The sequence below is a fragment of the Lissotriton vulgaris genome, chromosome 3_1 (genome assembly GCF_964263255.1).
Source record: "Lissotriton vulgaris chromosome 3_1, aLisVul1.2, whole genome shotgun sequence".
Lineage (NCBI taxonomy): Eukaryota > Metazoa > Chordata > Amphibia > Caudata > Salamandridae > Lissotriton > Lissotriton vulgaris.
In genome coordinates, this window is record NC_141689.1 from 1,728,596,597 (window position 1) to 1,728,608,379 (window position 11,783).

An 11,783-nucleotide genomic window follows, 5' to 3' on the forward strand; every position below is an offset into this window, starting at 1 on the left:
GTCATCTATAAAGCAAGACCCCTTTATCACTGACTCGAAAAATGGGTCTACTTCCTTGTGAATGAATTTACTCTCAAATTGGGCCATATAGATGTTTGCCACCGTCGGTGTGCAGATGCTCCCATACGTACGCCCTTTGTCTGCTCATATAGCTGATCATTGAATTCAAACACGTTTTCCTCGAGGACCTTTTTCAGGCAACCGAGAATGAAGGTGTTGTCACATTTAATATTAATAATTAGAATAAACTACTTTACTGCTTGTAAAGCCCCCTGTATAGGTATGTTACTATATAGGGCTTCAAAGTCCAGTGTGACCAACCATTGTGAATCAGGATTGAACGGGATACCTTCTACAAGATTTATTATGTGTCTGGTATTCTGGACATATGCTGATGTGTGAACTACATGGGGTCAGAGGATGGCATCTAAATATTCATTGTCCACGTATAGGAGTACTGGGATGGACGTTCCTCTTACACGCGGAATATCTGCTGTTGCTTTAAGTAGATTGTCCTCCAAGGAGTTGATATATAAAGTAAAAAGCATAGGGGCCAAAATGCACCCTTGGCGCACCCCCTGCCTGATTTAAGCCCTGTTGTGCATTTCCCCTAACCAGTCATCCTTATGGTTGCTGTCAAATCCCTATGTAAATCGGCCAAAAAATACACCAAAGCCCAATCCAGGCCTAAATCTAGAAGGATAGTCCACAGCCTTGACCTATTGAATAGGTCAAAGGCCGTTGACAAATCCATAAATGCCAGAAACATAGAACCTCTAGCTGCGGTTGTGCATTTATTTATAATTACATGTAGATTGAAACATTGATCCTCTGTGCCTCTGCCGGCTCTGAAGCTGTATTGCGCGTTTGAAAGAATGTCTTTCTCAATGCCCCAAGCTGGTATTCTGGCTAGAATTACCTTCCCCAGGATTTTAATCGAGGAATCTAGTAAGGATATAGGCCTATAACACCTTGGGTCCCCCCTTTGACCCATTTTAAACACAGGGATAAAGATGGAGCGTGACCATGAGGTCGGAAACCCTTTGACAGCCGATGAAGCAGATGAGTTAAAAACATTTGCTAGAATTATGGCCCAATATTTAGGGTTTGATTTGTACATGTCAGAGGGCACACTATCCGGGCTGGGAGCTTTATTACCAGCCCTGCCTTCGATCGCTTTCACAACTTCCTCCACAGTAAATCTCAGGGGCAATGTAGGAGACTCAGCTATGGGGGGGGTTCAAATATTTCTATTTCCAAATTGCTACTATAAATGTGTACAAAGTGGACTAACCAGTCCTTCTCTGGAATGTTAACTTCTAAAGATGCATTTTCGGAACCAGTAAATAGCGGGTTATTATTAATTGCCCAACACTTAGAGCTGTCTCTCATTGTAGCCTTATCCATTAAAGCAGCCCAAGCCTCTTTTTTGATTTCATTTTTACGAGTCTTTACATATTTATACTGTTTCCTAAACAGCAATACTTGGTCTTTCTCCCTGGGTTTCTTTTTGAGGGCCGTCTTGAGCAGATTGTTGGCTCTTGAACATTTGTGGTCAAACCAGCCCTTTGCTGGATGGGCCTTAGGTTGGGACTTAACAGTAAGTTCATTAGCCACCTGACAGCAGATCGCTTAAAAGGAGGTAATAACATCCCCTCCATACTTAAGGGGATCAGCACAAGTATTTAATTCGGTCCCTACCTTCAAATTAGTCCTATTAAAAAAATCATCAGGGATAACTTTATTCCATTTGAGTCCCCTACCTTGGTCTTTATTTATAACCTCAGTAGGGATTTCTAGAGCAGTCTTTTTATTAAAAAATGAAAAATTATTATCTAGTTCTAGCACTACCGGGTTGTGGTCGCTAAAAATTGAATGTATAGCATTATAAAAAAGAGTGCAGGAGATATGAATATATAATCTATAATTGATTCGCTATCCCTAGCTCTGTATGTTTCAACACGGTCACTCCTTTAAAAAAAACCAGGCTCGAACAAATCAGTATTAGAGAGCAGGGCCACAGAGCTTCCCCCTTGGCAGAGTGTTCAAAATGTTGGGGGATTGAGTTATCGGGACCATCAATGTCTCCATACTGGCAGTTTAAATTACATAAGTGAACATTAAAATCACCCATCAAGATATAATGGACAAAAGTGGTTTGATTTTCCTTGTATATTAATACAAATTTTTACATTGAGTTGAGATGCTCATTAGGGGATTTGCCTTGCATTGAATTATAGAAGTTAATAAAGAACAGTTTTGTGTTGTTTGTCAGACTTACTTCCACTATTAAGTAATTGGGGGAAAAGGAGTCAAGCACTTTAGCTATATTGACTGAGATCAGGAGTATAAGACCCCCTCTATCTCTCCCAGGTTTCGAACTATGGGCAGCTATGAAATAGGATATCAACCCATTAACCCAGAAATTAAACTCTCTGTCCCATGTCTCCTGTAGTGCAACTACATCATATTGTTTAGGAAGATTAAGCCAGACAATATCATCTCTTTTTGTGCGTAGCCCTGCTACATTCCAGCTTAGCATTTTCACTATCTCCCCTGTCCCTTCTGTGTAGCTTGCTATATTATGTTGGGTAATAAGGGGTGAAGTAACTAGGCCAGTCAGTCAATAAATCTCCCCCAGGTTGGACAGAGGGGAGAACCTATTTGATAGAGCCAGACCCTCCCTGGTCTCCTTGTTGGAAGAATCAAAGGGGTTAGTTATCAGCCCCGCTTTTTGTGTTACCCAGCTGGATTGTTTGAAAGCATTTGTTTCGGTTGGCTTACTTAGGTCACAAGATTTCCAATCCCTATATCTTTTCTCTCCCGGGTCACTTTGTCTGGCACGTGGGTAAAAAAAGCCCAATGGCATAGCTCTAATACCTACACTTTCGGGATCTAAATTTGATGCATCCCAGAAAAGGCGTGTAGCCTCATCCGGTTTGTTGAAGTTTATAACAACGCAGTCACCATTTAGATGTTTATATATGTGACCCAACACGTCTACCCATAATTATACTGGAGGAGATGTTTTTCCCCCCGATGCAGTTTTCATTGCACCAGTTCTTTAAGTTTGTCATCAGTGTGTCCGAGGATTCTACCTCTCCAGCTTTCAAAGGGGGGACATTAACTAGTATAGCAACAAAAGAGGTAGCTTCAGGGGGAAGATTAATATGCGATTGGGGTACCAAAGTTATATCATGCCAGGGATCCCTCCTAATTTGCAAAGGCCCCATGGGACAGTTGGGCTTTTTGGGGCCTGAGCCTAGCAACAGACCCTGGAGACGAATACCATTCCCGGGTGCTACAGTATTGTTAGATAGCACAATTGGGTTATTATGCTTGTTGCCCGGTAAGATTGTGGTCACCCCTTTTGTACCTATAGCTTTATCTCTCTTAGGCTTTGAATTAATTAAAGAAGTATCTACTAAGGGGTGGTGAAGTTGTTCCTTTGCTAGTACAGAACTATTCAAGTGCTTACATTTTTTTAGAATCTCTGCTACACACTCATTCAAAGTTTCAATAATGTCTTTTGATATTTGTATTAATGTAGCCTCCAGTTTCTCTGCAAAAATGTTCTCCACCAAAAGTCTTAAGGACTCTTCTAAGTTACAGGGAAGCGTGGGACCTCTAATTTGCAGGCTTTCATTAGGCAGCTTCGACGATGGATGCTGCCTCTTCCCACGCTTATTCACTTTGTTTTGTACTCCCCTTGATTGCGCCGTCACTACCGGCGTGTTAACTGAGTTAACCTCCTCATGGTTATGTTGGGGGATAGAGCCCGGTGGTGTAATACTCTTGGGCAGGTCAATTATGAAAACTTGACTCCAAGGGGATATGCCTACTAGGGGGGCTGATAGTAGTAGGCAATTCCTGTGAGTCCGTGATAGTGCCTTCCAAGACCAGTTCACGTTCTTTGTTAGCGATTTCAGTGGTCAATGCTCTGACAGCGGATGTAAGGTTAGAGATAATGCTAGTAGTGTTTCGTGGAACTTTCGCCTTGACACCCCATCCGGAAAAAGATGTTTGTAACTTTTGCTTACCCATGGTGGCGCAAGCTTGTTAGGGGGGTGGCCCGACCAGGCCCCCGCCGACCTCGGACGGCCTCAGACGGCCAGCCCTCTGCCCGGGCTCCGCCCGGCGACACTCGCGCCCGTCCCGCAATGCGGGGGGAAGTGCTGGCGTTTATGCTCCTGTGTCCGGAAGTGTCTCCTGTCTGGCGGCGTCCCCGTCAGGCAGGGGACGCTGGGAAGTGTAGTCCTTCACCTCGCCTCAGCCCCTCACAGCTGGCGCGTGTGTGCTGCGGTGGCAGGAGTGAACAGCGCGATTCGTGGGCCTCTTGTTGCTGCCCCTCAATGCTTGACCACCAATGCAGGTATTATCTCCCCTGCTCTGCCGAGGGAAGTGCTGGCGTTTATGTGCCTGTGTCCGGAAGTATCTCCTGTCCGGCGGCGTCCCCGTCAGGCAGGGGACGCTAGGCAGTGTAGTCCTTCGCCTCGCCTCAGCCCCTCAATACGGCCGCGTGTGTGCTGCGGCGGCGGGGGTAAACAGCGCGATTCGTGGGCCTCCTGTTGCTGCACCTCAATGCTTGACCACCAATGCAGGTATTATCTCCCCCGCTCTGCCGAGGGAAGTGCTGGCGTTTATGCGCTTGTGTCCGGAAGTGTTTCCTGTCCGGCGGTGTCCCCGTCAGGCAGGGGACGCTGGGAAGTGTAGTCCTTCGCCTCGCCTCAGCCCCTCACAGCGGCCGCGTGCGTGCTGCGGCGGCGGGGGTGAACAGCGTGATTCGTGGGCCTCCTGTTGCTGCGCCTCAATGCTTGACCACCAATGCAGGTATTATCTCCCCCTGATAACTGATATAAAAGTCAACTTTCTCATCCAGATAAAGTTGCCAGCAATAATGATGCTCGGGCATGCAAAAACCGGCATTTAATCCAAAGTCAAAGCTTTATCTGGTTTCACTTGCATTGTCATTCCTAAAATAAATCCAACTGACATACGTGCTCCCAGTATGCTGTGATCATGGCCAAAGGGAATAGACTCTCCTATTGAGACTTCCCAGAGATCTGTAAAAATAAAAAAAACACAAGTGTGACTTATAACATATAAAAACAGTGTCTCACATACAATCTTAAAAAACAATCATGAGAGCGGTTATAGTGCTAATTCGGCAGTGAACTCTGGCCTAGGTGCACAGCAAGTTCCTCGTGCAAGTTGTGCCCCAGTGGTTGTGTGGTTCTGTATTTTATAATCAATTTTGATTCTAATCTCCTAAATTCTTGGATTCTGTCACCTCCCTTTTCCCTGATTGGTACAGTTTCAAGGACACAGAACGATAGTAAGTGGGCATTGCTTTTGTGGTACATAGCGTAATGTCTTGCTATGGGATACTACTTATCCCCTTTGGTAATGGCACGCATATTTTCCAGTACCCTCTTTTTTGCCTGATGTATCGTGCTACCAATGTAGTACAAGTTACAGGGGCATTTTAATGCATAGACGGCATGATCAGTGAGGCAGGTGACATGCTTATGAATTTTAAAATTGTCACAATCATTGGATAGTTTGACTTCTTTCAGATTTTTGTTGTTGTGGCAGGCCTTACATTTGCCGCAAACATAAAAACCTTGAATCGTGCTAGTTTTCTTGCTTTTCCCTGGTACTAGAGTGGTGCACAGCATGTCTTTGAGAGATCTAGGTCTTCGGTACGTAATCTGGGGGTGCTCATCAACACTGTTGGCCAGATCTTTATCAAGTTTTAATATGTTCCAGTATTTCCCCATAGCTTGTCTCACTTTACTCGATTGTTTGAGATAATCAGTGATGAATCTGCAAGTCATTGGTTCAGAGACATCATTGTTAACATCTTTAATGGCAATTAAACTCTCTCTCTCCCTTGTATTCACTGTCATAATCGAGTAAAGTGAGACAAGCTATGGGGAAATTCTGGAACATATTAAAACTTGATAAAGATCTGGCCAACATATCTCCAATAAGGGACTGGATGTCCCAGCATGCACCACACATTATGTACGCACTGTTCATGACCCACTGGGGGTCCAACATGCTTAAAAAACGTAATTGCGTGATACTGGAGCTGCCCATGAAAAAGAGGAACAGTCCTCAAACCGCTTCGGCAATGAACCTACCTGAAATGTAGATGCTGGTTCTCTCCAGAAAATAAATACCTTTGGTGTTTAACAACTGCTGCGAGTGCATTTTTTAAAGCTCCTGGGACTTTTGTTGCACAACTATTTTCACGGCTGCCCTGCTGGAATGCAAAGTCTCCGGGAAATTGAAAGGTGGGGCTGCGCGGCGTGCTGAACTTTTCCAAAGCCGCGATCAGTGCAAAAGCTGTGAGACAATTCAACCAGCGTGGCATTTTGGGGCCCACTGAAGGGCTAATAATACTCACTCAATTTCCAGTATCACACGGAGCTCACTGGGAGTAACAATAATCTCCAATTAGGGACTGGATGTCCCAGCATGCACCATACATTATGTACGCACTGCGCATGACCCACTGGGGGTCCAACATGCTTAAAAAACTTAATTGTAGTCTTCTGCGTGATACTGGAGCTCCCATGAAGAAGAGGAGCAGTCCTCGAAACACGTCGGCAATGAACCTACCTGAAATGTAGATGCTGGTCCTCTCCGGAAAATAAATACCTTCGGTGTTTAACAACTGCTGCGAGTGCATTTTTGAAAGCTCCTGGGCCTTTTGTTGTATATGTATATATCTATATATGTATATATATATATATATATCGACAGTCACTCCTGAAGAACCACCTCCGAACCAGCAGGAACGGCGAAGCAGGAGACAGACCACAGCTTTCAGGAAAAAGATTTATTGTTCCAGATTATTCTGTGAGTAACCAGACATGACGCGTTTCGAGCTAAACAGCCCTTGTTCACATGCAAGGCAAAAGTGCAATGATAGTGCTTATAAAGTGCTAAAAGTGCTCCGCCCACCATTCTGTTTCCCAGTGAGTCACGTGACTCGCATCACAATGGAAAACAGACTATCTCAAAAACGTATATAACAGGTATGTTGAACTTGTCACTGTGAATATTTACATTTCCTGCATCAATGCGCAATGTGTAACAAAGATCTAAAACCAATATTTAGAATCCATTTCAAATTATTGTACACACAAAAAATACATATTCTGAGGACATTTGTCCAAAGGAAGGAGTTATAACTGGATGAATCCAGATAGCAAGTATTCACAGCTGCAGAATGGAGCAGTCAAATTGATCGTAAAGAGATAGTCAAAAATCATAAGGTGGCCAATATATACCTAATCATTACAAAGGAATCAACCTTTGACAAAGAAATATTGGCATGGCAGAGCCATATAACTAACAACCACAAACATGCTAGGACAAACCATGCCTAGTGTGCAAAGGAGGCTAAAAATAAAGTGCATACTGTCTGTTCAACTAGATTAAGCATATCAAGTTCATGGTATTATGTACATAGAGCACTAAACAATGAAAAAACATTATTATTACCCATGATAAAATCAGGAACTATATCATGTTTTTCTGTCTAAAAAGTGCAATCTTAAAACCATGAAATTCATAAAAACCACATCCAAAAAGAACATAACAGACTATAATACAAACATTAAATAGTGTTAAAAGTGTAAAAAACGTGAAGAGAAGATATATCAACCCCAGATATAAAATTGGGGATGGCACACTATAAGAAAATTCAAAATACACAACACATAAATATGCAAATAAATAATCCTATTATACATATAAAGTGCTATGAACAGATGAGTGTCATATAAACCATGAAAGACAACAGGGAACCTGACTGTCTTTCAGCATTAACCAGGATCAAAAAGAGGCTCATACTATCAACATCCATCCTGTGTTATATATTGAGTTGTACTGAGCAACAGGGGACCTGACTACTCGTGGACACAGGACAGATAATCCATACTGGAGAGAACCGAACAGCTCATTTCGAATCAACAGGTATCACAGATATGGGCACGGGAAGCAAAACATGTAGCTGGAGTTCGTAGTACTTCTAGAGAAAGTTGTAAAAATCCTCAGTGTTATTGAGGCCATTAGGCCACTTACTATCGAACTCGAGTATAAAGCGAGTTTCGAGCTGTCGTAATAACAGCTCTCTGTTCCCTCCCCTGCGTAAGGGCAATACAGATCCTATTACAAAGTATCTCAAACAATTGAGATCTTTGTTGTGCTTAGCCGCGAAATGGCGTGCTACAGGATATGCTGTATCTGTATGTAATATGGCCCTTAAATGCTGGAGAATCCTGACATGCACCTGGGCAGTAGTACTACCGATGTAATGTAGTCCACAGGTGCACGTCAGAACATAGACTGCAAAATCTGTTTTGCAGTCATACCTGCCTTTGATAGGGATGTCATTAGAGCAAAATGGAATACGATAGTGAGTTTTGTTCTCCCCAAATTTACATGCTCTACAGTGTGAACATTTCCGAAATCCTGGTGTGGCTTCAACCATATTTCCTTCTGTTTTAATTCAGGACTGGAGATGTCAAGATAACTACTCATGTTCCTTGCTCTACGGAAAGTCACCACAGGTCTAACAGGTAAAGTAGGGCTTAGAATATGATCAGTCAGGATAACAGGCCAATTTTTTTGAATATTTTTTTAATGGCCTGTTGATCACTGCTGTATGCGGTGATAAACCTGGGACAAGTGTGGGTAGTGGAGTCAGACATCACGGATATATTGGCATTATCAGCATTGGATGTTGAGAATAGACTCTCTCTACTTCTCAACCTTGCTTTAGCCAAAGCTTGGTTGAAAATGTTATTGGAATAACCACGTTCCAAAAATCTGCCTCTGAGATCAGTGATACACTTATCAAATTCTAGTGTAGAGCTGCAAATTCTTTTCACTCTCAAGATTTCGCCAAGAGGGATACTGTAAATAGTATGGTTCGGATGGAGACTGGAGGCGTGTAGCAAGGTGTTGCCTGATGTCGGTTTGCGATGCAATGTGGAAAAAAGTTTGTTTTGTTCCACATAAACCTGAACATCAAGGAAATCTATTTGGCAAGCACTAATATGTGAAGTAAAGTGGAGGTTTAACACATTGTCATTGATCTCAGTAATAAACAACAAAGCTTCCTGTTCACTTCCTTGCCAAAGAATAAAGATATCATCTATGTATCTCAGATATTTGATGATCTTTTCTCTCACCCAAATTGCGTGTGTAGTGCCCAGGACCTGTTCCTCCCACCAGCCCACGTGCAAGCACGCGTAGCTGGGGGAGAAACAGGAACCCATGGCCACGCCTCGCAATTGCCTCCATATGTCTTTCCCAAAGGTGAAAAAGTTGTTATTGAGACACCAGTGCATAAGTTCCATGATGACTTTATTATGTTCATAGAAGTCCGCAGAACGAGTGTCTAAGAAATGTTTAGCAGCTCTAAGTCCCTCTACATGGCCAATGCTCGTGTAGAGGGATTCCACATCCAAAGTGATAAGCAACATGTCCTCCTGCCATTCCAAGTCTTGAATTTTCATCAAGAAATCGCCAGTGTCACGCACATAGCTGGGTAATTTCTTGACTAGGTCCTGCAAAAAGTGATCAACATAGCGGCTAACATTTTCCCCTGCACTGTTGATCGCCGAGATGATAGGTCTTCCAGGGGTCGGCGAGACGTTTTTATGTATTTTCGGGATTAGATAGAAAACAGGGAGGACGGGGAACTCTTTGTGCATAAATTTGTACTCCTCACCTGAAATCAATCCCTCTCGCCGAAATCTGTTGAGCATTTTTTCCAACATAGTTTTGACGTTGAGATAATCTTTCTTAGTTGCTTTGCAATAGCAAGTGATAGTATTCAATTGCCGCAACGCTTCAGTTACATAGTCCTTTTTATCCCAGATTACCAAATTGCCTCCTTTATCCGCTGTTTTCACAACGATATTTGGGTTACTGGATAGTTTTTTCATAAGTGCTATGTACTTGGCCTGTTGTTGGTAGTATCTGCCTTTATTCCTTTTGCAAGACTTTATGTATAATGACTTGATATCGTTGGTTATACATTCATGGAACGTGTCGATACCATCTTTGGCCATTAAAGGTACAAACTTGGATTTGTTTTTAAAGGGCGTGATGCCTGCACCCTTCTGGTGGATGTTAATAGTGGCCAGTCTGGTTTGAGTGTTACTTTCTGACTCAGAGATAAATGGTTGAGAATCAGTGGCTTGACAAAGGTCATTAAGATCTAAATAGGTGGATACATCAGCGGCTCTTACCTCCAACCCCCCGTCCGGGGTGTTGACATCAGTTGGAACCGGGATCACGGTATTAGACTTCAAAGTTTGTGTGGCAAAGTATTTGCGCAATTTCATTTGGCGTATAAAGCGATACACATCTATACGCGTCGCTGCATAGTCAAACACTGTTGGCCAGATCTTTATCAAGTTTTAATATGTTCCAGTATTTCCCCATAGCTTGTCTCACTTTACTCGATTGTTTGAGATAATCAGTGATGAATCTGCGAGTCATTGGTTCAGAGACATCATTGTTAACATCTTTAATGGCAATTAAACTCTCTCTCTCCCTTGTATTCACTGTCATAATCGAGTAAAGTGAGACAAGCTATGGGGAAATTCTGGAACATATTAAAACTTGATAAAGATCTGGCCAACATATCTCCAATAAGGGACTGGATGTCCCAGCATGCACCACACATTATGTACGCACTGTTCATGACCCACTGGGGGTCCAACATGCTTAAAAAACGTAATTGCGTGATACTGGAGCTGCCCATGAAAAAGAGGAACAGTCCTCAAACCGCTTCGGCAATGAACCTACCTGAAATGTAGATGCTGGTTCTCTCTAGAAAATAAATACCTTTGGTGTTTAACAACTGCTGTGAGTGCATTTTTTAAAGCTCCTGGGCCTTTTGTTGCACAACTATTTTCACGGCGGCCCTGCTGGAATGCAAAGTCTCCGGGAAATTGAAAGGTGGGGCTGCGCGGCGTGCTGAACTTTTCCAAAGCCGCGATCAGTGCAAAAGCTGTGAGACAATTCAACCAGCGTGGCATTTTGGGGCCCACTGAAGGGCTAATAATACTCACTCAATTTCCAGTATCACACGGAGCTCACTGGGAGTAACAATAATCTCCAATTAGGGACTGGATGTCCCAGCATGCACCATACATTATGTACGCACTGCGCATGACCCACTGGGGGTCCAACATGCTTAAAAAACTTAATTGTAGTCTTCTGCGTGATACTGGAGCTCCCATGAAGAAGAGGAGCAGTCCTCGAAACACGTCGGCAATGAACCTACCTGAAATGTAGATGCTGGTCCTCTCCGGAAAATAAATACCTTTGGTGTTTAACAACTGCTGCGAGTGCATTTTTGAAAGCTCCTGGGCCTTTTGTTGTATATGTATATATCTATATATGTATATATATATATATATATATATATATATATATATATATATATATATATATATATATATATATAGATATATATATATATATATCTATATATATATATATATATATATATATATATATATATATATATATATATACCACAACAACAATGACGAATTGAGCCCGCACCGCTTTTCTCTGGTGGGCCTCAACGGGGTTTCGCCTTGCCCCTGTAAATCCGCCGAGAACGTTGTCGTATCTTTAATCGGCTGCGGCTGCGAAACGCGTTGGGTGTGAAACGCTAATAAATTTCACTGTGAAATGCAAATGGGCCTCAACTTGTTCTCTTTTTGATTAAAGATACAACAAAG

The 11,783-nt window shown here is 42.7% G+C and overlaps 1 pseudogene; it reads right to left on the reverse strand.

Moving 5' to 3' along the window:
• Positions 1–10,370, reverse strand: part of LOC147728370 (uncharacterized) — a 49,333-nt pseudogene extending 38,963 nt beyond the window's left edge.
• Positions 10,371–11,783: the final 1,413 nt, after the last annotated feature.